Below are 25,527 nucleotides of genomic sequence, written 5' to 3'. Positions count from 1 at the left end.
CACCCCCACCTGCCCCATACCCTCCCTACCCCCACCCCCATGCCCACCCCCACCTCCACTCCCGCCCCCACGCCCACCCCCACCCCTTCCCCATGCCCTACCCCCACCCCTTCCCCATTCCCGCCCCCATGCCCTACCCCCACACCTTCCCCATACCCACGCCCACCCTACCCTTCCCTATGCCCCACCTCCACCCCTTCACCATGCCCCACCTCCTCCATGCCCCCATGCCCACCCCCACCCCACCCCCACACCACCCCCACACCTTCCCCTACTCCCACCCTATCCCCACCCCCATACCCACCCCCACCTCCACTCCTGCCCCCACCCCTCCCCCACCCCTTCCTCATGCCCCACCCTCCCCCACGCCCCCACCCCCACAATGTTCTCCACCCCATCGCGGCTCTGAGCCGAGCCTAGGCATCTGGCTGTGGACCCCATTTGGTGCAGGAGTCGGACTTGCCCCACCGCCCCTGTTGTGAAGAGCAACAGGCAGCTTCTGAAGGGACCTGTGAGCTGTTTCTCCCGTCCTGGGTCACCTCCAGGTCCACAGCCGGACCCAGCCCTGCCTTGGGCACACGGGATTTGCAGTGGCCTCGTCCCCGTGACCTGCCAGCCGCCCTCCCCTGGCTCCACAGGTATTTCTCCTGCTTGGAGAACCCTGGCTCTAGGCCGTTCCTGACACTGGAATGTTCCGGCGAGAACCGGGGTGGCCTGAGGCTCTTGCCACCTGTGAGTGTTGGTTTAACCTGGGCCAGCCCGGGTTACTGTTGTCCACCCCGGCGACTTTCTTCTTCTGGTCAGAAGCTTTGATGCTTGTGGCAAGGAGTAGGGTCTGGTTGGCGGCAGCGTCGGTAAGAAGAACCGTTAGGGGCAGAGGGTCATGGGAGACTAAGCAAAGTCTAGACTTTTTATAGAAACACCACAGGATGAGAAGCCCTTAATCCAGCAGGGATCGCTGTCAGAGAGCAGCCCGCAATTCCCCAAGTGCCACCCAGGAACGGGGACTTCCTTTTGGGCTTTATTTTCACTTGGCTCCAGCTTAGTTGTCATTTTATTATTGTTGTTGTTTGGTTTGCAAGTAACAGAAATCCAGCTTAAACCAGTGGCTTGACTTCACAGTCAGGATTGCTGTCTGGAGCGGGCTTCAGGTATGGCCGTATCCAGGAGCTCAGAGGCCATCGTGAGGTCATTACCTTCCACGCTCTGCATCCGTCGGCTCAGCCCAGTGCTGTCAGCTTGACCCCGGGGGGGTAGCCGTCGAGCTACGTGTGCGTCCCCCCCGCGGCTCTGGATCGTAGTGAAGACAGCCTGCGTGTCTGGCCGTTGTTCTGACAACAGCATCAAGGAGGGGTCTGGACCGGCTCGGGTTGGCTTCCCTGCCTGGCTCAGCTCGGCCAGAAGAACGTACAAAACACTGAGCAGCGTCGTGTGTTCCCGTGGCCCTCGTGAGGGTCGATCCCGCCAGAGCCGCGCGCAGTGAGGTCCCTATGACAAAAGGAAGAATTTCGTTACGAGAAGGAGGAGGAAAGACCGAGCATGCCACGCAGATAAAACCTTTAGGTACCAGGGTCCGCTGATTGAGGAATTCGGGGCGGGGGTGGGGCGGGGGCGGCCACTGACCAGGACAGCTCACAGTTAGATTCGGCTTCCGATCCGATCCGTCAGCTGCCTGTCGCAGGTGCTGGGGGCTGGTCACCTGACCAGGGTAGTGACAGCGAGCACGCGGAGGCGTGAGGGTGGGCGACCCCGCCCCCCACCGTGGGGTCAGGTAGGCGGCCTGGGCCGCGGTCTCCTCGCGCCCCCAGAACCTAGGGCGTGACTGCTAGCCTGGGGGAGCGATGGGGTCTCGGGGTCTGCAGGCCTTGAACGAATCAGTGAACAGGCTTCTAGGATCATTGACAGAACCGTACCTACGTTTTGTTTTGTTTTGTTTTGTTTTGTTTGCTGGGAAAAGGGATCGTATTTCCTTTTCTCAGAGGACTCCGTGGTCTCTGGCTGTTTAAAAACCATTGCTCAGGCTTGCTTACGTCGTCGTGCGTTCGGCCCGCGTGATCTTACACGTTCGCTTCTGGTCTTGGCTCGACTGGTAAAGCTTAGTGCCCGTGAGGGACGTAGTTCCCTGTGGGACGGATGCAGTGATGTCAGCGGCTGAGCACGTGGCACTGAACTGCGGGCTGAGGTTTTCAGGCATAAGTGCAGACTGCTTGCAGGCCTAGTTGCCACCTGCTGAAGTGCTCCCCTGGTGCCAGGCTGTGCTAGGTGCGTCGCCTGCGCTCTCTGAACTACTTGTGTGCAGACACGACACTACTTCTGTGAGCCCTGGGCCTGTCCCGGAGCGCCTGCTAGAACCGGCTCCTGCCGGCCGCGTCTCTGGGAACACAGGATACAGACTCCGGATTTTCCCTCTTCCCCACGTCTGCTGCTATGGGTCCACCTTCCAGACAGATGAGCAGATCCTGGGATCCCAGGGTTGGAAGACACTGCTCAGATCGTGCAGCTCAGTGGTTTTCAAGCTCTGCTTCTTGGTGTTCCAGCTTCGGGACGAGGGAAGGCTGGGCAGGCCCCAGGTTCCTGCTCTGCTCCAGCCACCACTGTCTGCTGGAAACCACTCATCTGCAGGAATAAAAAGGGTTCGGGGGGGCGGGGGGGGGGGCGCCCGGGTGGCTCAGCGGTTTAGCGCCACCTTCAGCCCAGGGCCTGATCCTGGAGTCCCGGGATCGAGTCCCACCTCAGGCTCCCTGCGTGGAGCCTGCTTCTCCCTCTGCCTGTGTCTCTGCCTCTCTCTCTCTCTGTCTCATGAATAAATAAATAAAATCTTAAAAAAGGGTTCAGGATTAGGTGTCAGACTTGAGGTGGAGTCCAGGCTACTGCTTTACTCACCGACCCGTGCGACTCGGAGTGGTGCCTAACCTCTCTGAGCCGTAGTTTCCTCAGCTGGCAATGGGGAGAGAACATGTGCCTCGTGGAGCTGTTAGGGGGCCTGGCCCAGGTCGCATCTGTGAAGTCCCTGGCCCCTGCTGGCCTGCCAGGTTGCACACGTGACCTAGGAGACCTAACAGGATGCAGCTGTATTCTTTGTTGTGTGTGGTTCTTTTTTTTTTTTATTTAAGATTTTATTTATTTATTTAGAATGAGCATGAGCTGGGGAAAGAACAGGAGAGAGGGAGAGAATCTCAAGCTGACTCCGCCCAGAGCACAGAACCTGACTCGAGGCTCCATCTCATGACCTGAGATCATGACCCAAGCTGAACTCAAGAGTCAGACGCTCGACCTCCTGAGCCCCCAGCTGAGTCTGTCTCTCACTGTTCCTTCAAAGTCTATGCAGTGGAGTGTGTCTTGCCCCCATTTTCTCTTCAAAACTCGGTCAAGCCCGTGACTCTTCTGGTTGCTCTTAGGCAGTGAGGAGTCCCGTGGCCCCTTTAGGTGACACACAGCAGACGTACGCATTCCCTCTGGAACCTGGAAGTGCTCGGTGTGGCCCACAGCAGTCGGCGTTCGCCCGAGAGAAGACGCCGCCATCCTGCGGGGACGGGCCTCCCCGTGCTCCAGCCCTGCCCGCGTCAGGCCTCCCTGCGTGAAGCCGACTGCTGCCATCCCACCTGGCTCTGGGTCCTCTGGGTCTCTCTCCATCCTGCTGGCTTCCGTGGCTTTCTCAAGGACTCCCTCTGGAACTTTCTGTTGGATCTCCCAGAACTCAGGCACGTCTCCTGCTAGCTGTGACATCGGCCGGCAGCTTCGGGCCTCCACGCACGTTCCCGCAGCCTCAGGCGGGATTCAGCCCTTTGGGTGGAGCCTGATTCAGGGAGACAGGCCGGCATTCCCGGAGCCCAGGGTTCCCGGGGCTTCAGCTCCCGGAGGGGAGCTGGGCAGCCACCCCTGAGCGGCCTTCTGTTCCTCCGGGGTCCGCACCTGGGGGACCCCGACCGGGCCTTGCAGGTGTTGCTTGTGAAACCCCTTCCCTGAGGCTTGAAATGAAGGGCCAGCCGTCTGCCCGTCACCGTCGGGGGTGGGGGACTGGGGGGGGTCCGAGCACCTGTGAGGAATCTGCCCCACAGACCCCTCCGTGGCGTTCTGCTGCCCCAAACCCATTTGGGCGTCCTCCTCATGATCTTGGAGCCCGCGAGGTCAGCTTCCTAGAAATTTCCACATCGTGGTCTGGCCCCTTGCTCTGGAATTTCCCATCTGTGGAATCTTGATGCTGGAGTGGAAACTTCCACTTTAGCATCTTGTCAGATTAACTGCTACCCCTGGCCAGGGCCAGGAGCTCCTCTTCAGCGCCCCCCAAAGCAGCCTTCCGACCTCCTGGAAACCCGGGCAGCCCCGCACGCTCCCTACCCCCTCCTCCCGCCCAGGTGTCTCACCCCCATCCTCAGGGAACGGGGAGGGGGGGAATTGCTGGGAAGGTGCTGCTTCCAGAGCCCAGCCTGGCCCCCCCCATCACGTTCCCGTCACAGGGGTGGGCGGTGCGCGTGCACCCCAGGCCGCGCATCTGCCGGGGCAGAGATCCCAGGTGCAGGCTGCTTCCCCCGACCCCCACCTCTGAGGTCCCAGAAGCCCTTGACCTGCCTCCGGGAAGGCTTCCCTCCCGTCGCGCCGGCGGCGAGGACCTGGAAACTCCACGCTCAGCCACCAGCCACCATTTCTGGTGCTTGTGACCCTGACGCGGTTTCTCTCGCTCCGAGAGCTGACTTGCCGCGCCCCGTGGGGTTTGCACGACTCTGAGAAGTGAAGGCTTGCAGAGTGTGCGCTCGCCCGTGCCCCGATGACGCGGGAACCCCAGGCGGGCAAGCCCCCCCCTGCACCTCCCACCACTCCCACCTGGGGCCTCACCTTGGCTCTCCGCTTGGCCCTTCGGGTGGCATAGACGGCCGCGACCCGGGACGCCTGGTGTGTGTGCCCGCCGTGCGGCCGGAGGCACGGGTGTGGGCGGGAGGCGGAGGCCGCAGCTTCCTTAGCAACCCAGACACGTCGGGCAGAGTCTCTGAGCCTCCACCTCCTTGCTTGTTGGGTGAGGGTAATGCCAGGTGCCCGGAAGCGGCGGCGTTAGGGGAAGCGCCGGCGCGGGCGTTCACAGCGGCCTGCCACACGGTCTACGTTTGGCAAGTAGCAGCTTTTACCATTATTTGCTTTTGACTGTTGCCCTGATTCCTGAAACGTCCTCAGAGCCTTGGAAAAAAAAATAGTCCAATTCTCTAACATTTTTTGGGGGGAGGGGGGAGGATCAAATAGGAATCGGAGGGGAAAAAAATCAAAGTACGTGCAGCTTCCTGCTGTAAAAGACTATCTTGCAAAGCTCGTGAGTCCTTCGTAGCAAATGATGTGACTTTGGGTTGCAGAGGCCGCGTGCGTGGCCCAAGGGCTGGGAGCAAAGCTCCGGCTGCCCGGCCCCACATGCGCCGCTCAGGACCTCCGGCTGGGTGGGCCCCGGGCAGGCCAGTTGCTCCGAAAGCCTCCGTTTCTGCGTGGGTAGGGGTGAGGGTGCTGCGCGGCGTCGCTGCGGGAACTAGCGCGTGGGGCGTGCGGGTGCAAGTCCCAGAGGAGGGTGGCTGACCTCTTCCCGGCGTCTTCACCTTACGGGGGAGAATTGCACGACATTTGTCCCGGCGACAGACGGCTGCACGGAGACACCGCGTGCAAGAAGCTGTTCTCACAGTCGTGCTCGGGAGAGAACGAGAACGTCGCGGGGCAGGGCTGCTCACGAATACCAGGCCGTGGCGGGTAGGACGGCAGGCTCCGTCCGCTAAGCCACTGGCCTCTTGAGGCCTCCTCTCGTTTCCTTGCCAAGAGTTGGCGACGTGGTCTTGCCACTAGCCCGGGAAACGTTTCTCTGTCGCTTGTAAGGGTCGTGAGAAGGCGCAGCCGTAGCCGTGGTGTCCAGGCGCCTGGGAGTCAGAGCGGTCTGGTTCTCCGCAAGCCTGCGTAGTTGGCACCTTGGTGGAACCAAAGGGGGTCTCGAGAGGAGACAGGACCTTCCCGTCGGGGGCCCGTGGCGGAGCTGAGCCATGCCCCAGGAGGACCGGCCCCTCGGACACGACGCGGCAGGCGTCCCTCGGGCGGATTGTTGTGGGGTCCTCCTGGGGCCGCGGACACTCCCGGGCAGTGGCGGGTCCGCGTGGAACCAAGCAAGCTCGCTGTTTGTCGGGCTGATTTCGAAGCCTGCGTAACCCGTGCCTGGACGTCTTTGGTGAACGACTGCCCGGTGAGCTGGAGCCCCGTTCTGACGTGGGGTCTGTAGAGACGGTTCTGGAATACTGTGTGTGGAAGCTTAGGACCTGGTGGAGAGCCAGGGCCAAGGGAAGGGGCGCAGCCTCAAGGGAGGGGCCGGAGGGTGGGGAACGCAGGCCGAGCACCTGCCCTGAGCCCGGGCACCTACGGGGACACACTCGCTGCCAGCCACCCGGCAGCCTTTCTGTCCCAGCCTCGTGGGCCACTCCCTGAGCCCGGAGCTGAGCCACGGGACCACAGAGCAGCCACTGCCGATCCATGGACGAGGGGCACCCCATGTGGCCGCGCCGACCAGGGAGCTTCAGCCTCAGACCCCTCGCCCCAAGGACCCCTTCGCTGCCGTCAGCATGTGCTGCTGCTGACTCTGTCGTCTTGTCATAAGACCCTCGAGAGTCCATGGCCCGGGATGCAGAAGGCCAGGTCCTCCGTAGGCCCCAGAGGACCAACCGACCGGCAGGCTCGCTCCAGGGCTTTCCCTCCGCCCCGTTATGCCGTTGGCGAGCGCTCACACTCCACGTTGCTTCGCTGCTTGCCCCCACGTGTGACCTCTTCTGCGCCTCACCTGAGTCCCCGCTGGGGGCACCTGACCTTTCAGTGGAGGAGGGGACGCAGGCCCAGTGAGGAACTGCTATTGGGGCTGGGTCGCGGCCCCGCACACCCTCTGAAGGGGGAAGGTTCCAGCATTCCTGCAGAAAGGCGGCCGGTGCCCAGCCCTCCGGCAGCTTCGGGGTGGCTCGGAGGAAGGCCCTGCAGGGGCAGCCGGGAGGCGTTGGCCGGCCAACGTAGGCCCGGTGGAAAATTCTCCTAAAACAGAAAGAAAACGAAGCAATGTCCGTGAAACTGTCCGCGCTGGCAAAGCCACAACCGTGCGTCGAGCGTCAGGCGCGGGCCGGCGACCTGCCCGCATCCCTCCCCTCCTGTGGCTCAGAGGCCTGCGGTGCTCTGCTTACTCAGAGCTCAGTGTGTTGGAAAGAAGCTAGAGGAGGGGACGTGGGTCCTACCTGGCTTCCCGGGCCCCTGCGCACATCCAGGCGTGCACAGGGTTCCCATCCTTGAGGCGCTGGCCGACCTCGCCCCTGGAGCAGGACCAGGTCGCCTGGGCCGTGCGGGGCAGGGCCTCGGCTTCCCGTTCTGGCGGCCTGTGCGGCTCAGGGTATGAAGGGCCCTGCTCGGCACGACCTTTTCTGGTTCTTTTCTTTCCTTTTGCCTGGAAACAATTATTCTAAACTCAGGTTTAAATGCGTGTTTTAATTTTTTTTCAGATTTTTAAAAATTTATTCATGAGAGACACAGAGAAAGAGAGAGGGAGAGAGAAGCAGAAACACAGGCAGAGGGAGAAGCAGGCTCCATGCAGGGAGACTGACGCGGGACTCGATTCCAGGACCCCGGGTCACATCCTGGGCCAGAGGCAGATGCTCAACCACTGAGCCCCCCCGAGTGACCTAAATGCATGTTTTTATGTCTGTAGAGAACGACATGGTTAAGACACTACCAGGTTCAAGGCTCACACCTATTACTTGGGGTTTTATTTATTCTTTTTTTTTGCCAGGTCCCTCCATCAATGCTGATGATGGAAAGTTGCTCCCAGTATAGAGACAGGAACTACCGGGATATAGAAAATGTCAGGCACCGCCCGGATACGTACGCGTGACCCTCGCGCCCACGCGGCATCTCGCCTCGCTCGCCCGGACTCCGGGGTTCGTCCTGCTGGGCCGACGCCCCCGCCGGGTTCACCCTCCCTGGCCACTCATACCTGCCCGACAGTCGCTTTCGGCCGCAGCGAGGCCAGCGACGTTTATTTTCCACTTCCTACACGTTTCGTGTTATTTGAGAAACCCAAGTGCGAAACGGAAGGATAGGGAGTTGAAACAGAAAATCCTCTCCCTGTGTTTCCTCTTTTGTTAAAATAGGATTTTTATCCTGACGCCCTGGCTAAGCCCCTGATGACTCCCTGGCTTGAAAGGAGCAGCTCTGACCCAGTTATTCGGCTTCCGTCGTGTCTCTGTAATGAGAGCCCTCGCGGTGAAGGCCTCAGCCACCGGCTTGTTCACCACGCGTGGCTCGTGTCCCCGTGGCTCTGGATTCCCACCCCCAAGTGGAGGGCGCCGTCGCATTGGTACGAGCGATGCATTAAGACTTGGTCCTTTCTCTGCTCTCAGAAGCCCTGAGATGCTGGGTGTTTGGGGCCGGGCCTTGTGAAGCGGCCGTTTGTGGCTCCTGCAGCCGGTTCCCTGCGTACCTGGGCCTGTTCTTCCTCAAGAGGATGCGAAAGGGAAGAGTGCACACCCACCGCACAGGTCACGATCGTGAATCTTCTTAAGTACTTCAGAAGAGGTTTCTAACGATTACTGATCGTAAGCATATATTTTGTGTATGATTTTTCATCTCACGCAATTTTCATGTAAGAAAAACATTTTTTTGGCCATCTCCTCTTTGCTTTTTGTGCCCAATATATGGAAACCGAGTGTCCTAAGTGCTAAGCAGGCATGTGGGGGTGGGGCTAGTTGTCCCCCGGGGTAAGGTCCTGGAGACTGGCCTTGTGTCTGGGCTCCAGAGGCGCGGGGGAGCAGTGAGCCTGCGGAGCTGGAGTCCCTGCCGGCCTGTGTCCGCCCGCCACACGGGCTCACTGTTCCCCGTGGACACTCACGCTCCGGGCCGGCAGCTGCAGCACCGCACCTGTTGTCTGGAGGGACACACACACACACACACACACACACACGGCCTTTCTCGGTCCTCCATCCGCCGTGGAAAGGGGCCGACAGCCCGGTGCCGAGACAGCCCGACTCAGTACCGCGCCTGGCGCGCCGGCGGCTGCAGGGCCGAGCAGCACCAGGACGGCCGCAAGCCTCTCCCTTCACAGGGCTCTCAAGCCTTCGTTCTCACGCACAATTGCAACCCGCTCCACCTGGGACTGCACCGCGGGACAGGCGGGAAGGCCAGGGGCGGGGTTGGCGCCAGGAAAGGGCTGTTGGGGCGAGGGCGCAGCAGGGGCTCACGGCTCAGCAGAGGCCGGCGATTGGCAGCTGCAGTTTGTGGTAAGCAGCGTGAGACGCGGACGGCGGTGCTGAGCCTCCCCGCTCCCAGCTGCACAACCCTGCGCTCTTTCCCAAGGAAGCGGGCGCCCGCCTGGGTCCACCTTGCAGTCCTCCCCCGCCCCCCCGCCAGTTGCTTGTTACTGAAGAACCTCATGCCCTTAGCACAGCCTGGCTTGTTTGTATTTATTTGAGAGAGAGTGAGCACGAGCAAGGGGTGGGTAGAGGGAGACGCAGGCTCCCCGCGGAGCAGGGACAACGATGACGACAGTGACGCCGCCGTGGGGCTCAATCTCAGGACCCTGAGATCTCGACACTTAGCCACCTGAGCCACCGGGCACCCCTGTGTTATCTTGTATTTCTCTGCGGTAGGAGCTCGAGGTCATCACGCGGGGGATTGCGGGGGGAGGGACACCCCGTGCCAGCTGTCCTTGAAGATGGAATCTGCTCATGCAGCAACGCAGGACTCTGGGTCTTTGCCGACCCCGACTGTCTTCCAGCAGGGCGGTGTGCAAGGCCACTCCACGCGAGGAGGCGTGGACACCGCTGTCCAGGAAGGGCTGCAACCTGACAGGAGCTCTCAGAAAAGAAGTCATCAATCAACATTCAAAACATCCTTAAAGTAGCCTGAATCCATTCTTTTAACTTTATGACTTAATCATTAATATAGAAAATAACGGGGAAGGATCCCTGGGTGGCGCAGCGGTTTGGCACCTGCCTTTGGCCCAGGGCGCGATCCTGGAGACCCGGGATCGAGTCCCATGTCGGGCTCCCGGTGCATGGAGCCTGCTTCTCCCTCCGCCTGTGTCTCTGCCTCTCTCTCTCTCTCTCTCTCTCTCTGTGACTATCATAAATAAATAAAAAAATTTAAAAAAAATAATAAGGGGAGAAGCCAGTAGGTAGACAGTGCACAGGAAGAAAAAGAAAGAGCACGACCCGGGGGTCGTAGCAACAGTGCACAGCGGCCCCCGTTGCACAGTAAGGGAGCGTTCACATAGTGGGATCTGGCCAAGGTCATTGAAAGTCCCGCGTCCTCGCTTCTGTGGCCCAAAGCACATGACCTTAATCTGTCAGGATAAAGGCCAACTGAGGGGCGTCTCACAAAATAAGGGTCTGCATGCCCCAGGATCGGAATCGTGAAATACAAAGGAAGGCTCAGGGACCATCCCGGAGTCAAGGGCGGCGGATGTGACGCTTGAACGCGGCCTGAACTGGGAGGTTCCGCTGCCGTCGGGCCAACGGCCATGGGGTCGCCAGCGTCAGCTTCCGGAGCCCGCTGCCCGCTGACTGCAGCGTGCTGACGCGAGAGCCACGCGGGAGGATTCGAGGCCGCGGCCTCACATCTGCGGGTGTCTCGTGCTCTCCGTCGGAGGGGGAGTGCGGGAATTAGAGGAGAGGCGCCTGCGCGGTCTGAGCAGTTTGCATCCCACTCAGAGTCGACGCCGGCCGGCTGTGATCTCAGGGTTGTGGGGTCGCGCCCCACATCGGGCCTGTGCTCAGCCCGAGTCTGCTGGACTCTCTCCCTCTGCCCCGCTCCCCGTCCCACGCTCGCGTGCACACGCTCTTCCAAATACATTTTTTTCAAGAATAAATAAAAAGTAAATATACCAAAAACGTTGACATTTGAGGAATCCAAATCTGGGTGAAAGACCTCAGAGAATCGTTTTCGCTGTTGCTGTAACTTAGATTCTCTAAGTCTGAAATTCTATCAAAAGTCTTAAAACATGATGTTTAGGAAGACGTTATAATCACGTAGGGAAACGCCTCTGCTGCAAAGGAGCAGCGCATAAAATCACAGAATGTGATTTCAGCCCCTTTAAAAACTCACGGAGAAAATATTAGAAGGAGACAGAGCAACACGTGAACGTTTGGAATCTGTGGTCCGTGTTAATATGTGTCACACATTTTTCTCTAAGTAGCTGATCTATCTTGAAAAATCAGGAGGAAAAAAATCTTGCGGAAAAAAAACTGGCCATCGTCGCGGTCAAGCTGGAGAACGTCCCTGCACCGTCAAGGGTCTCCCAAGCCTTTGCTCCTTCCCACTTTTCCTGTGTTCATCTGTCTCTAATCTGTCCCTCCAAAATAGAAGCTTTTTGAGGAAATCACTTTTGTCGAAGCTCCGTCGACACGGCACCGTCGGCTTCGGGCACACCGCACCCGCCCTGTCTCCGTGCTGTCCTCGCAGTACGACCGACCGTGTCCCCTGTGCTGCGCTGCAGCCTCCGTGAGCGGTTTGCTTTATGATTAGAACTTCGTACCCTTTAAATCCCCCTCAACTGTTTTACCCACTCCCCATCCCGCCTGCTTCTGGCCGACGCCAGTTCTGTCTCTGGTATCTGTGAATCTGTGGCTGGTTGGGTATTAACCTGTTTTTTTTTATATTTCACACGTAAGGGAGAGCCTGTGGAATGTGTTTATCCCTGCCTGACCTATGTCCCCTAACACAGTACCCTAGGTCCGCCCTTGCCACAAATGGCACGATCCCGTTCTGTTCACGGCTGAGTTATACCCCGTGATCTGTGGATGTGCGTGTGTATACGTGTAAATACCCCCCCACGTCCTCTTTATCGTTCACCTGCGGGCGGGCACTTAGCTCGCGTCCACGTCTTAGCTACTGCAAATAATGCTGCATTAGGCATACGAGTGCATGTATCTTTACATATTAATGGTTTTTTTTTAAAAAAAGATTTAATGTATTTATTACAGAGAAAGAGCATTTTGAGGGCGAGGGGCGGGGGGAGAAGGTGACTCCCCGCTGAGCAGGGAGCCGGGTGTGGGGCTCCATCCCAGGACCCTGGGGTCATGACCTGAGCCCTCCGGGCGCCCCTCATGTTAGTGTTTCTGTTTTCTTTGGGTGAATACCCAGCAGTGGGATTATCGGGTCATGTAGTATTCCCATTTTTAATTGTTTGAGGAGCCTCTGTACTGTTTTCCACAGTGGCTGCACTAATTTACATTCCCAGCAACAAAGCCCCAGGCCTCCTGTTATCTTCCTCTTTGCCAACACTTGTCATTTCTTGTCTTTTTGTTGGGAGCTGGTCTGACGGGTATAAGGTAACATCTTACTGTGGTTTTGGTTTGTATTTCCCTAAGGGTTAGTGATGCTGAGCATCTTTCTACATGTCTTTTGGCCACGTGTATGTCTTCCTTGAAAAGAAGCCTATTCCAGTTTTCTGCCCATTTTTAATTAGATTATTTGGGGTGTGTGTGTGTGTGTGTGTGTGTTTTGAGTTGTGTTCTTTATATATTATGGGTATTAACTCCTTACCAGGTATATCATTTGCAAATACCTTTTCCCATTCAATAGGTTGCGTTTTCGTTTTGTTCACGGCTTCCTTTGCTGTGCAAAATCTTTTTATTTTTGGTGTAATCCCAATAGTTTATCTTTGCTGTTGCTTCCCTTGCCTCGGGAGACACATCCGTAAGCGTTGCTAAGGCCCGCGTCTGACAGGGTGCTGGCTGCCTGTGTTTTCTGTTAGGCGTTCTGCGGTTTCAGGTCTCACAATTAGGTGTTTAATCAGCTTTGGGTTTATTTTTGTGTGTAGTGTGAGAGGTAATGTATTAAACACATTTTCCACTGAACACTATTTTCAACTTGCGATGGGTTTATCGGGACATAACGCCGTGGTACGTCGAGAACGATCTGTGCGCGTGTGTGTACACACACCTTTGAAAAGTTGTGTTTCTCTGTAGTGATATTTTAAGGGAAATTCTGTATTGGGCAGGAATTCAAACACCCTGACCTCTTAAACCTCTTCCCAGCCCCAAATTCCTTGCTTTCCTTTCTAGTTCGTTGGAAGTCGGCACCTTTGCAACCAGACGCAGTGCTGGGTACTGAGCACATAAGGACAGATGGGTTCATGGTCCCACAGACGGACACATCCGTGACCCCGCGCCTGTGGTAGGTCCCGTGGGAGCCTAGCAGTTCCCTTGAGAGGCAGACTGGCCCGGGGCAGGGATGGGAGTGTAGGCCAGGCTGGCGTTGACCCCTAGACCCGGGCGTTAAGTGAGATGGTGCCGTCCAGGGACGGGCGCGGAGCGTTCCGGGCTGAACACTCCAGCATATGCAGCATATGCTGTCACCGCGGCCCTTCAGGGTCGTTCTGGAGATGCTGGCCAGGGAGGCGAGCTCCTTCCAAGACCTGGGAGCACCAGATCCCACAGGGGCTGCTTTCCCAGGTGCAGGAAGAAGTGGTCCAGGCACCCGGGGAGGCTGCGTGTGGCCGGCGGCCGGGTCCCCTCCACCTGCAGAGTCCCGGCAGGGCTTTGCCTGTGCTGCTCTCTGAGGTACCACTCAGTGGCGCTCCTGGAATGTGTGTGATTCGTCTGGAATCATAATAAAAGTAAAGGGCCAGGTCTGCCCGGCACCTGGCCCTATAGGCTGCGTCGCTGTCCCTGGAGTCCCAGAGTTACCCCGAAGTGATGTCATGAAACGTGTCCCCTGCTTCCCTGGATAGTAACTCATCCTTGAACCACTGTCCGCCTGGGCCCATGGTTCATGCCAGTTGTGAGAGCCTGAGGACACTGATACATGAATATTTCGGATCCATCGTGTAACCGGATCCAACAGGGGCAAAGCAGTTAAGAGCCCATAACTGGGTTAGGTCGAAAGCTTCTCCATTTATTTTGGGACCTTTTTATTTTCCTTTTTGTAATGATTTGAGAGCACGATTTTTTTACTGGGGTATTTTCATGTTAAAGATGCATCATAGGTTCTTGTATTTTTTATTTTTTTATTTTTTGCGTATTTTTTTCACTGACGTTGGATTGGCCAACATGCAGTACAGCCCCCAGTGCTCATCCCGTCAGGTGCCCCCTCAGGTGCTTAACAGGATCGCATGAGGTGACACAGATTCAGGACATGGCGAGGAGTGAGCTTCGGGGCTCCCGGTCACCAACTGGCACCGTGTGTGAAGACAAGCACGGGGTTCTTTGGCAGGAAACCTCATCCCTAGTCCCGGCTCTACCCCCAAGACCCTAGAGGAGCCCCTGAGCTGGGGAGAGGCCTTCCACCGCTCGCATCTGCTCCAACAAGCTCATTTTTCAGGACCTTAAGAGATAGAAGAAAGAGCCCCCGCGATGGCTCGAGGCCTAAGTGTTGTCCCCGTCGTCCTTTCTGAAGCAGGAGTCGCAGCCCTGGGACTGGGAAGGGACCCGGCGCCCCGGGCAGCTCGGGCTCGGCCGCACAGCAGCAGGGCAGTCGCCTTGGCCGGCGGGGCCGGGCTGAATCCAGGCGACGTCTGAATCGGATCCGGATCCGGGTCCCAGCCCCCGGGTCTAGGCTGCCCACGTGTCCAGGGCCTCAGCTCCCCGCCTGCCCGCCCTGCCCGCCCTGAGGACAGCGTGTCCCTGGTGCCACTAGGTGTCGCGCTTGGCCCAAGGAGCGGAAGGGAAGGACGAGGGGAAAAGGTCGCCCTGACCCGGCTCCCTGAGCAGAGGGCCAGCGGGTGCTGCAGTTCCCAGTCCCGGGCCCTGGGTGCTTGGGGGCCCCGCCCCGGGACGTCCGGGTGCGGGTCTGGGTCAGGGCCCTGCTCGTGCCAGCGAGGGCCCCCCACACCCCGGAAGGCGGGCTCCGACGCAGGGGTGTCCCTGAGACCCCGGGGCGCCGCGGCCCATGCCCCCCGCCCGTGGAGGCTCAAGGCCTCGGCCACCCTGCTTTCCAGAGCCGCGGGGCCCAGTGGGTGAGGGGAGGCGGGGGCGCTCGCGCCGAGGGGGGCCCGGGCACCCGCACCGTCCTCGCTGCCAGGGTTCAAAGGGAGGATTTGTTTGTTGCGTGGACCTTCAGGCAGGTGGAGCGTCTGGTTTCTAGAATCCTTTGGGAACAGTCTTCTGGGGGTAAGGAGCAGCGCTCGTGGCACACTTAGGTCTCCCCGCGTCCTTCTGGTCGAGCCTCACAACCGCCCGTGAGGAGGCAGCGCCGGCCTCTGAGGCCTTTGTGGACGGAGATGAGGGGACAGAGGCGCGGAGACGGTGACCATAGCCCTAGGCCGCAGCCCTGCCTGCTTCCCCAATGTGGGCCGGGCTCCCCCCAGGGCCGGGCTCCCCCCAGGGCCGTGAGTACCCGTGGCACCTGCTCACCCGAGGAGGCGGCCGAGAGGCCGTGGAAGGAAGGGGGGAGCAGTGCACACAGCTGGCTCCTCGCCACGCACCGCGCCGTCCCCGCAGCCTTTGAGCACGTAGGTCCTGCTCAGTGTTCATGGGGTGCGTGGTCGGGCCAGGATTCGCCCCCTGTGCAGCTCCTCCTCCTTTTACCCAAAACCACACATCTGCCAGCTTCCACTGGCCCGCGGGGCCGTGTGCCTCCCTCTGAGCGGGATTCTCAAGCAGCCTCCTGCGGACAAGCAGGACAAGCCTTCCTGGAAGCGGGCTGTTCCTAGGGCAGGTGTTTTCGGGGCGCGCTTGCACACGGGGCATCTCTGCCAGTTTTGTCTGCTTTGAGGTCCCGCTGTGGCACGGCTGAGGCTGTGGTGGGTGGGGGCGCGGGCCCCTGAGGCCCTTGGCGCTGTGGTCCCACGGGCGGGGCGCACGGGGACCTGAGCAGGTGCAGGCGGGGGACGAGGGGAGCACAGCAGGTGTGGGCGGATCACGGGGAGCCGAGCAGGTGTGGGCAGGGGCATGGGGAGCCCAGCAGGTGCGGACGAGGGCACAGGAGCCCAGCAGGTGCCAGGGTGGGGGGGCGCAGGGAGCCCAGCAGGTGCGGGGGGGGGGGTGGGGTGTGGGGAGCCCAGCAGGTGCAGATGAGGGCATGGGAGCCCAGCAGGTGCCAGGGTGGGGGGCTCAGGGAGCCCAGCAGGTGCAGGCGGGGGGTGGGGCGTGGGGAGCCCAGCAGGTGCGGTCGAGGGTTGGGGCACAGGGAGCCGAGCAGGTGTGGGCAGGGGGTGCGGGGAGCCCAGCAGGTGCGGGTGGGGGGGCGTGGGGAGCCCAGCAGGTGCGGTCGAGGGTTGGGGCACAGGGAGCCGAGCAGGTGTGGGCAGGGGGTGCGGGGAGCCCAGCAGGTGCGGGTGGGGGGGGGTGGGGAGCCCAGCAGGTGCGGGCAAGGGCGTGGGGAGCCCAGCAGGTGCCAGGGTAGGGGGGCGCAGGAGCCCAGCAGGTGCAGGCGGGGGGGTAGGGTGTGGGGAGCCCAGCAGGTGCCAGGGTGGGGGGGTGCAGGGAGCCCAGCAGGTGCAGGCGGGGGGGTAGGGTGTGGGGAGCCCAGCAGGTGCCAGGGTGAGGGGGCGCAGGGAGCCCAGCAGGTGCAGGCGGGGGGGTAGGGCGTGGGGAGCCCAGCAGGTGCGGGGGGGTGTAGGGAGGGTGTGGTGAGCCCAGTAGGTGCCGGTAGGGGGGGACCACGGGGACCTGAGCAGGTGCGGGCCGGGGGCGCAGGGAGCCCAGCAGGTGTGAGTGGGGGGCGCAGGGTGTCCACCCTGGAGCAGTCGGGATGGGGGCGGGGGTGGAGGGAAACAAGCCCAGCCATGCGGGGAGGCCTGCAGGGCGGCACCAGTGTGACCGTTGCACCCCTGGGGCCACGGGCCTGGCCCCCAACCCGCCTGAGCCTCTGGAGCTGGGGCCTGTGGCGTCACCTGTCAGGAGACCTTCAGACTCGTCCTTTCTTTCCTTCCCGCCCCTTCTCTTCCTCCTGCGATGGGGAGACGGGCTCTGGGGGGCTCGGCTGAGCTGTGGCTGCCGTCGCAGGGCCCGGAGCACGCTGGTGACACGGCCCTGCAGGGACGAGCAACCTGACTCTGTGTTTGTGGCATTTTCTGGGAGAGTCTGCACAGGGGACGGGCCTTGGCCAGTGACTCAGCAACAGCGGGCACAGCCCCTGCCTGTTTGTGAGAAGCTGTGGCTTGTCGTGTCTCTGCAGACGTGACAAGGGCTGTGGGTGGGGGATGGGGGATGGGGGATGGGTGGGGGGATGCAGCGGCAGGGACACGGAGGGGGAATAGGGTGACAAGGGGATAGGGACGGGATGGGGGTGACGGGGAGATGGGCGGGGGGATGGATGGGGGATGTGCAGGGGGACGGGGCTGGGGCCAGGCGGGGGCTGCAGCGGGGGCTGCCCTCCCGTGGGCCCCACCAACCCCTGCGCTGCTGGCAGCCCCGAGAGGAGGCCCTCAGCTGCACGGAGCCCCCAGCCTGTGGGATGTGGTCCTGGGGACCGTGGGGAGCCCCATGAGCGCCCCATGAGCGCCGAGCCCCTTGGGGTGCCGTCCTGTTCTCCGGGAGCAGCCGCCCGTGTTAGCCCGAGGCCCGACCTTCTAGCCGGAGCGTGTTACACGGTCCTCGTGGGGACATGAGGATGTGCGTGTGCTCCGGGAGCTGGACGTGCCTCGTGCGCCTCACGTCGCGGCCCGGGGAGTCGGAGCGTGAGTGTCCGCGCAGCGGCGGCTGAGGTGCAGGGCAGGTAGGTGGCCCGTGTGGGGCCTCGCTGCCCGGACGGGCCGGCCCGCAGTCATTGCCGGTCTCCCTCGTCCTGGGCACGAGTGTATTCACTGTTTGTTTTTCTCTTTTTATGAAGATTTTATTCATTTATTCATGAGAGACCCAGAGAGAGAGGCAGACGCAGGCAGAGGGAGAGGCAGGCTCCCTGCGGGGACCCGACGCAGGACTCGATCCCGGGACCCGGGTCACGGCCTGGGCGCAGCTCCGCCGCGCAGCCCCGTCTCCTACAGCCCTCCCTCCGCGGTGGGCCTGCGTTCCTCTGGGAGGAGGGGGCTCCGGGCCCGGCCACTGCTCCTGCGGGGGGACGGGGGGGGACGGGGAGAGGGAGAGGCCCCGGAAAAATAGGCAGAGAGGAACGTGCCCTGCAGGGGGGCTGGTGACGCCGTGTGGAGTTGGCCGGAGACGGGGAGGCGCCTCAGGGACCGAGTGGGGGAGACAGTCAGTGGGGATGGGGAGGGACCCTGCGGAGGGACGGGAGGTGGTGGGCGAGCAAGGGGCAGAGCAAGGGGCCGACATCTGCTGAGGCCGTGTGTCCGTGAGCCCCGTGTGTGTCGGGCTCAGCACCTGCGACCCCCTCTCAGCCGCAAGAGAGCCTCGTGTTTGGAGGACAGTCCTGCTGCCCGAAGACAACACGGCGACGTGTGAGGCCAGGCCCCACGAGGACGGGTGAGGGAGTGAGCGACCCGCCAGCCCGGGACGGAGGCCGTGGCCCCTCCGCCCTCTCCCCGCCGCCCCCCTGCTCCCATCTCGCTGCCCCACATCCCCATGTCTCCGAAGGAAACGACACGCGTCAAGGAGACACTTTGTAAAGCGCATTCCCGGGAGCCGGGTGCCCGGGCCTCTGAGTGCCCCCTGGAAGGCCGGGCCCTGATTGGCAGCGCCTCCTGCGTCTGCCTCTGGAGCATCATGAAGCCAGGGCTCCCTTCACTGGCCTTTCCTCACCGAGATGCCCGGATGCCAGGCCACCCCCTGCAAAGGCACCGTTTTGCAGCAGCAGAAGCCTTTGAAAAGTGGACTGTCGTCCGGGGTGCGGGTTCTCGCCGCTCCCCTCCCTGCTCCCCTAGAGGAAGGCGCCGCCTTCCCACCGTCCTGCCCTCCCCCTGCCGACCACCAGCCTCTGCTTCTAACTTAGCGAGTTCTGGAAGTTCTGGACGTGTTTGGGTTTGGCAGATGGGGACGGGGACTGTTGCCACTGCACTCCGCGGGTCCTCCGCAGCCTGGTGCACACAGCTGCCCCCCCCCGCCGTGCACACAGCTGCTCCCCCCATGCACACAGCTGCCCCCCCATGCACACAGCTGCTCCCCCCCGTGCACACAGCTGCTCCTCCCCGTGCACACAGCTGCTCCTCCCCGTGCACACAGCTGCTCCCCCCGTGCACACAGCTGTGCCCCCCACCCCGTGCACACAGCTATGCCCCCATGTACACAGCAGCTCCCCCCATGCACACAGCTGTGCCCCCCACCCCATGCACACAGCTGCCCCCCCATGCACACGGCTGCTCCCCCGTGCACAGAGCTGCTCCCGCGTGCACACAGCTGTGCCTCCCCACCCCGTGCACACAGCTGCGCCCCCATGCACACAGCTCCCCCCATGCACACAGCTGTGACTCCCCACCCCATGCATACAGCTGCCTCCCATGCACACAGCTCCCCCTATGCACACAGCTGCCCCCCCTGTACACACAGCTGCCCCCCCGTGCACACAGCTGCCCCCTGTGCACACAGCTTCCCCCATGTACACAGCTGCCCCCCGTGCACACAGCTGCCCCCCCGTGCATACAGCTCCCCCCATTCACACAGCTGCTCCCCATGCACACAGCTGCCCCCCCGTGCACATAGCTCCCCCCGTGCACACAGCTGCCCCCCCGTGCACATGGCTCCCCCCATGCACACAGCTGACCCCCTGTGCACACAGCTGCTTCCCCGTGCACACAGCTGCCCCCCGTGCACATAGCTCCCCCCGTGCACACAGCTGCCCCCCCCGTGCACATGGCTCCCCCCATGTACACAGCTGCCCCCCATGCACACAGCTGACCCCCTGTGCACACAGCTGCTTCCCCATGCACACAGCTGCCCCCCCGTGCACATAGCTCCCCCCGTGCACACAGCTGCCCCCCCCGTGCACATGGCTCCCCCCATGTACACAGCTGCCCCCCATGCACACAGCTGACCCCCTGTGCACACAGCTGCTTCCCCGTGCACACAGCTGCCCCTCGTGCACACAGCTGCCCCCCCCCATGTACACAGCCCCCCCCCCCCCCGGCCGTGGCCTCCAGGCCGCTATCTGCCCTGGCACAGGCGGCCCACATTGCTGGCATAGCGTACATTCCTGGACAACTGAAGTAGCCGGGAGCCTTCAGAGCATCCCGGTGGGTCGTGGGTGTCTGTTCCGGGCGAGGGGGGAGGACATGGTGGCCCTCCGGGGGCTCATATGGTGCTGCCCACAGCAAGTCTTGCAGCAGCGGCGCCTGCAGCCTCCCTTGAGGACCAGGCCTGCGTCCAGGCTGCAGCGGGCACCCACCTTGCTTGACACACACTGACTGGCGTCCAAGCAGGGAGGCTTAGCGGTCCCGTCCCGAGGACCCAAGTCGCGGACCAGCCACTCGGGGAGCTCTCGGTGCTGCCAGAGCTGCCGTTGGAAGTTGGTGTCAGAAACCACATCAGGAGAGATTGAAGTTGGCACGCACCAGTGTTCCTCCATGTGTTTTGAGTGAATCGCTGAACTCCAGCTCCCGTGCCCCAAGACAGCGTTTAGAGTAGCGCTTGCTTTAGGGGTGTGTGCGGCCTTTGGCCTCCACGTTGGGCTGCACGCCTTCCGCGTCATCATCGCCGACCTTCCGTGTATCTCCTTTCGCCTTTGCCCAGATTCTAAAAGAATGAATATTTGAGAACCTTGAAATCAAGATAACATTGCGGTCTCTCGGAGTTACTTCGCGGTACTCACGAGGTTAAGCATGATTTTTTTTTTCTTTTGGCACCTAATTTAAAAATCAAAACCAACTGGTGGATTCGAGCCAAACCCCTATTTTTAGAACCGTGTAAAAAAAAAATCGCCGGTTTTATTTTAGGCCACACGGAGAGACGGACAGCCACGGAGGAGGCTCCTGGGCACGGCTCCATCCCTCAGGCAAGAGCGGCCTCCCCGATGCGTCCCCAGCAGGGCTGCTTCCAGACCTCTGGCTCCTGGGATCCTGGGAAGAAAGGATGTTGCAAGCTTAATTTCTGAAGAAGAAGAAGAAGGAGGAGAAAAACAAGAAGTGTTTTGTGACCTTCCCTCCAGCGCTGAGCTGGGGCGGGGCGGGGGCGTGGAGACCTTTTTTTTTTTTTTTTTTAATTAAGAATGGAGGAGAAAAGTTGCCTTCTGTGTTCCTACAGGACTCGACTTAATTGTGCCTTTGTCAGCAGGGAGTTGAGAGGGGAGTCCGCTTTTTAAACAAGGAGAAGGCCTGGCCTTTAATTATCCCAGTTGGCCTTCGGCTTCCTTCGGGCGGTCGGTGCACCTGCTGAGGACCGGCCTCCGCCTCCAGCCTCTCAGCCCCTTCCTGCACCGACCGGTTCCCGGGAAAGAATCCGGAGGCCTGCGGTGATGCAGGAGAGCTGAAATCTTTAGGTCACTTTGTTGGGTTTTTTGGGGTTTTTTTTTTTTTTTGCTTCTCAAGCAACTTATAAGTCGCGGATTCGCGGCTGTATTACCACATTCCACAAATTCAATGAAGAGTAAGTGCTTACTGTTTACCAAGCAGGGACGTCGAGCTGTCGTGCCTTGAGAGACCCTAGATTCTAAGGGGACGGACCGGTGATCTGGGCTCACTCCAGCCGTGGTCAGTGATGCAGCCATTTCCCCAAATATTGATCTGGCGGCGGCGGCCCCGTTACCTAGACCTAGACCGGGGAGGTGCTCGCGGCCTCTCCGCGGCCTCCAGAGGCTCTCTCCGAGCTGCCACCGCCTTTCACCATCACCCGCGGGGTTAAGGGGGATGCACCTACCCGTTTGAGGAGAGAAAATGAAAATTCAAAGAAATGAAGCCATTTGTCCAAAGTCCCGAAACTCCCGTGCAGGAGGGCCAGGAGCTGGGGCGCCTGGGTGGATTCCTGTCCTCCACGTCGTGCCGTGCACGCATCCTGGTCGCCATGGGCCCGCGGGTGTAGCCCCGGAGCACACGGTGCAGACGGCCGGCCGCGGGGTCCCTGTCCTGATGAGGAGGTGCGGCCCGAGCAGGGGAGCCGGGCGGCTGGTGCGGCTACTGCAGGCCGCGGACGGCAGGGAGACGCCGGGTCCAGGCGCCCCTTGACCCCAGCAGGACTGAACGCTCCCCCGAGGAGCTTCCTCCATCTGTGAGAGGGGCCACGCGGGGCCACAAGGCCGTGGGGACAGCAAGGCCCGACGTGTCCGCGCCCGCTCCAGGGAGGCCATGCCGGCCGGGCTGCCCGACGTCACAGGCTGGCGTCCCTCTCCAGGAACGGGTGCGCGTCGGGGACCCGGCAGTCAGAGAGGCGCCCCGCACGGCTGGCGTCCGAGGAGCAGCCCCTGGGCAGCTGTCGCCTTCCTCGCGCGGCCGAGCTCTGGGCCTGGGCCCCTGACGCACGCAGCGACGGCCACCCCAAGCCCCGCCGCGCACCCCGGAGCCGCCCTGCCCCGGTGCAGCCGAGGTTCGGGCGCATCCTTCCCGGTTGGATGCCAGCACCGGGGTGCCCCTGGCTCCCACCGTGTCCATCACTTCATGCCTCGGTTTCTCCCTCTGCCGGGTGAGGACAGTCGGGCCGCCCCCGGAGCGTTGGTGGTCGTTGCACGGCGCTCGGCAGGGCCCGGTACCTGGTAGGGACCCGCCAGTGCCGCTGAGCCAGTCCCCGGGCCCAGTCGCCGTCCCACGTCCCTGGGGACTCCCCGCCCCCCCACAGCCAGAGTGGCTCAGCGCAGCGTGGCAGCTGGCCGGCCTCAGCACCCTACTTACGGGCAAACACCGTTTCCTCCCATCGATACATTTGCAGAAGACTATGCAGCGCCCACCTGCTGCGCCCCCGTCTCCCCAGGGCAGCGTCGCCGAGGACGGGGCGGGGGGGGGGCAGCCGGCCCGCCGCCTGGCTTAGCTCCCGCCGCCTGGCTTAGCTCCCGCCGCCACCACCCTGCCGCCACCTGGATTCATTGCTCTTGGAGCTTTTTGAAGTTTGAAAAATACATGTTTTAAATTTAAATTTTTTTTTTTTTTTTTGGTTTCTCCGTTTGTCTGTCTTTGGGGTCTTGTTTCAGTGGCAGAGCCAAGAAGCAAGCTCAGGGGTCGCTAGATGGGCGCGAGCCCACGCGGCCCTCTTCCCCGAGGCCTCGGCTGCCGAGTGTGCCTCCGGCAGGAGGCGTCCTGCCCGTACTCGTCCCTCCTGGTCCAGCGGCCCCCCGAGGGTCACGAGTGGCTGCGGCCTCACGCCGTCCCGGCTGCCGAGGGGAAACTCTCGAGTGCTGGACGGAGAGATGTTCGCGCCGCGGGACAAGGTGGCCGCGTTACCCGCTAACGAGCTCATCGTGTCTGGCTTTACGTGCCTGGGTCTGCCGACGCTGGCCTGCCCGGTCGAGCCGGTGAGCGGGCCCCCCCGCTGCGCCAGGGCCGAGGTGCAACATGCTCGGTGGCCGTCCGGGGGCCGAGCCTCGGGTTCCTCGCGCACCAGGCCGTGCTTGTGGTCGCCGCACTTCCCTTCCCCTTCCCCACGTCGGACCCTGGGAGGCGCTTCGGGGCAGAGCCACCCGGAGACCCGACCTCAGTGACCCAGCGGGACCTGAATTTTGCCCTTGGGGACCAGAGACCTTTGTTCTCCTGATGAAGTAGACACTGTGTCCCTGCTGTTCCATCGAGTAAAACACGGGGTTCGCCGCCGTCAGGGTAGTCGTCGCTGCGAGCAGCCCTGGTGTCGGGTCTCCTGTTTTCCTTTGAACGTATTTTAAGTTAACTCCGTGTTTAAGTTCGCCTCTTTCTTAAAAAAATTTCTACTTAAATTCAAGTTAGTGCGCGGAGTATGATTAGTTCCAGGGCAGTGCTCAGACACGCCAGTGCTCCTCCCGCCACGGGCCTCCCCCGTGACCCCGTCCCCTGTGACCCCAACTCCCGTGACCCCATCCCCGTGACCCCGTGACCCCGTCTCTGTGACCCCATCCCTGTGACCCCATCCCCGTGACCCCATGACCCCATCCCCTGTGACCCCATCCCCTGTGTCCCTGTCCCCATGATCCTGTCCCCATGACCTCTCCTCCTGGACCCATCCCCATGACCCCATCCCCCGTGACCTCATCCCTGTGACCCCATCCCCTGTGACCCAGTCCCCATGACCCCATCCCCCATGACTCTGTCCCCCGTGACCTCGTCGCCATGACCCCATCCCCCGTAACCCTGTCCCTGTGACCCCATCCCCGTGACCCCATGACCCCATCCCCTATGACCCCGTCCTCGTGCCCCATCCCCGTGGTCCCATCCCCCGTGACCCCGTCCCCGTGATCCCGTCCCTGTGACCCCATCCCCCGTGGCCCCGTCCCAGTGACCACGCCTCCCGTGACCCCGTCCCCGTGACCCCATCCCCTGTGACCCCCTCCAGCGACCCCCAGCTTGTCCCCCAGGGTTACGAGTCTCTTGTGCTTCGTCCCCCAACCCCCCCCTCGTCAGCTTAGTGTATCCTCCCTCCCTCTCTCCCTCCCTCCCCATGACCCTGTGCCTGAGATTCCCTGGATGAGCGGGACCACATGGCGCTGCCCCTCCTCTGACCTCCTTCCCTCCCCTAACAGCCCTGGGTGGCGGCGCCGGCCTTGCACGGGCAGGACCCCAGGGGCCCTGACGCCTGACTGGGATCCCATCGTGTCTACGCAGCACATCTTCCTTATCCATTCCTCAGCTGGTGAACATCTGTGCTGTTTCCATGCTGCGGCTCTTGTGGACGCTGCCACCATAAACACGGGGGTGCGTGTGCCCCTTCGAGTCACTATATCCATGTCCTTTGGGACAAATCCCCGGCAGTGCAGTTGTGGGGTCATAGGGCAGCTCTATTTTTACCTCCTTGAGGCCCCTCCACACAGGTTCCCACAGCGGCTGCGCCAGGTCACGTCCCCACCAACAGCACAGAGGGCTCCCCTTGCTCCACATCCTCCCCAACACCTGTTGTTTCCTGACTTGTTAATGTTCCCCGTTCTCACTGCTGTGGGGGGGGGGTCTCGTGGTGGGTTTGATTTGTGTTTCCCTGATGGCCAGGGACGCGGAGCATTTTCTTGTGTCTGTGGCCATGTGTACGTCGTCTCTGGAGAAATGTCTGTTCATGCGTTTTGCCCATTTCTTGACCGGATAAAGTCAGCCTCTTCTTAAGCGGTATCATCCAGAAAGCCGTTGGTCTAGTGCGTAATTATCTTTTTCTAGCAAACATTAAAATAAACATTAGCTATTATCATTAAGGAATCTACGTCTGCCACCACCAGGTCATTGAATGTTCCAAAGAGGAGAAAATAGCACTTTGCCAGGGAGGCCAATCACATGGTATGATTTACTAGCCTTCTTTTTTTTTTTTTTTTTTTTTTTTTATTTACTAGCATTCTCTCACTGAGAGTCTTTATTTATAACCAAAAATATTTCTTTTTTTTTTTAGCGTGTGTCACTTTGTGCACACTGTTCTACACACTTTTTCTTCTTTTTCTTCAACTTTTCGACTCTGTCTTTAAGGCTCTAACCATATTCCCCTTTTGAGGTAATAACCATCCTTCTCTCACGACGCGATACGAGGACGGAAGCTCTGAGCACAGCGCCCGGCACGGAGTTAGAGCTGGGAGTCGTGCGTACCTCTTTGGTCCCCGTGGCTGTTTTCGGCTCAGCTGAATTTATCA

At 61.1% G+C, this 25,527-nt stretch overlaps 1 protein-coding gene across 6 annotated transcripts in view; it reads left to right on the top strand.

Moving 5' to 3' along the window:
• GNG12 (G protein subunit gamma 12) overlaps positions 1-25,527 on the top strand; it is an 80,311-nt gene that overhangs the window by 36,279 nt on the left and 18,505 nt on the right. The window contains exon 1 of one of the 6 annotated variants that reach the window (XM_077904984.1): positions 8,366-8,582. The exons of the other annotated variants lie outside the window; for them this stretch is intronic. The gene's annotated coding sequence lies outside the window, so the exon portion shown is untranslated. Of the gene's footprint in view, positions 1-8,365; positions 8,583-25,527 lie in introns of those variants that run through there. 6 annotated transcript variants of the gene reach the window in all.

This window comes from Canis aureus, chromosome 8 (assembly GCF_053574225.1).
Source record: "Canis aureus isolate CA01 chromosome 8, VMU_Caureus_v.1.0, whole genome shotgun sequence".
Taxonomy (NCBI): Eukaryota; Metazoa; Chordata; class Mammalia; order Carnivora; family Canidae; genus Canis; species Canis aureus.
This window is presented reverse-complemented; position numbering and strand designations above follow the sequence as displayed.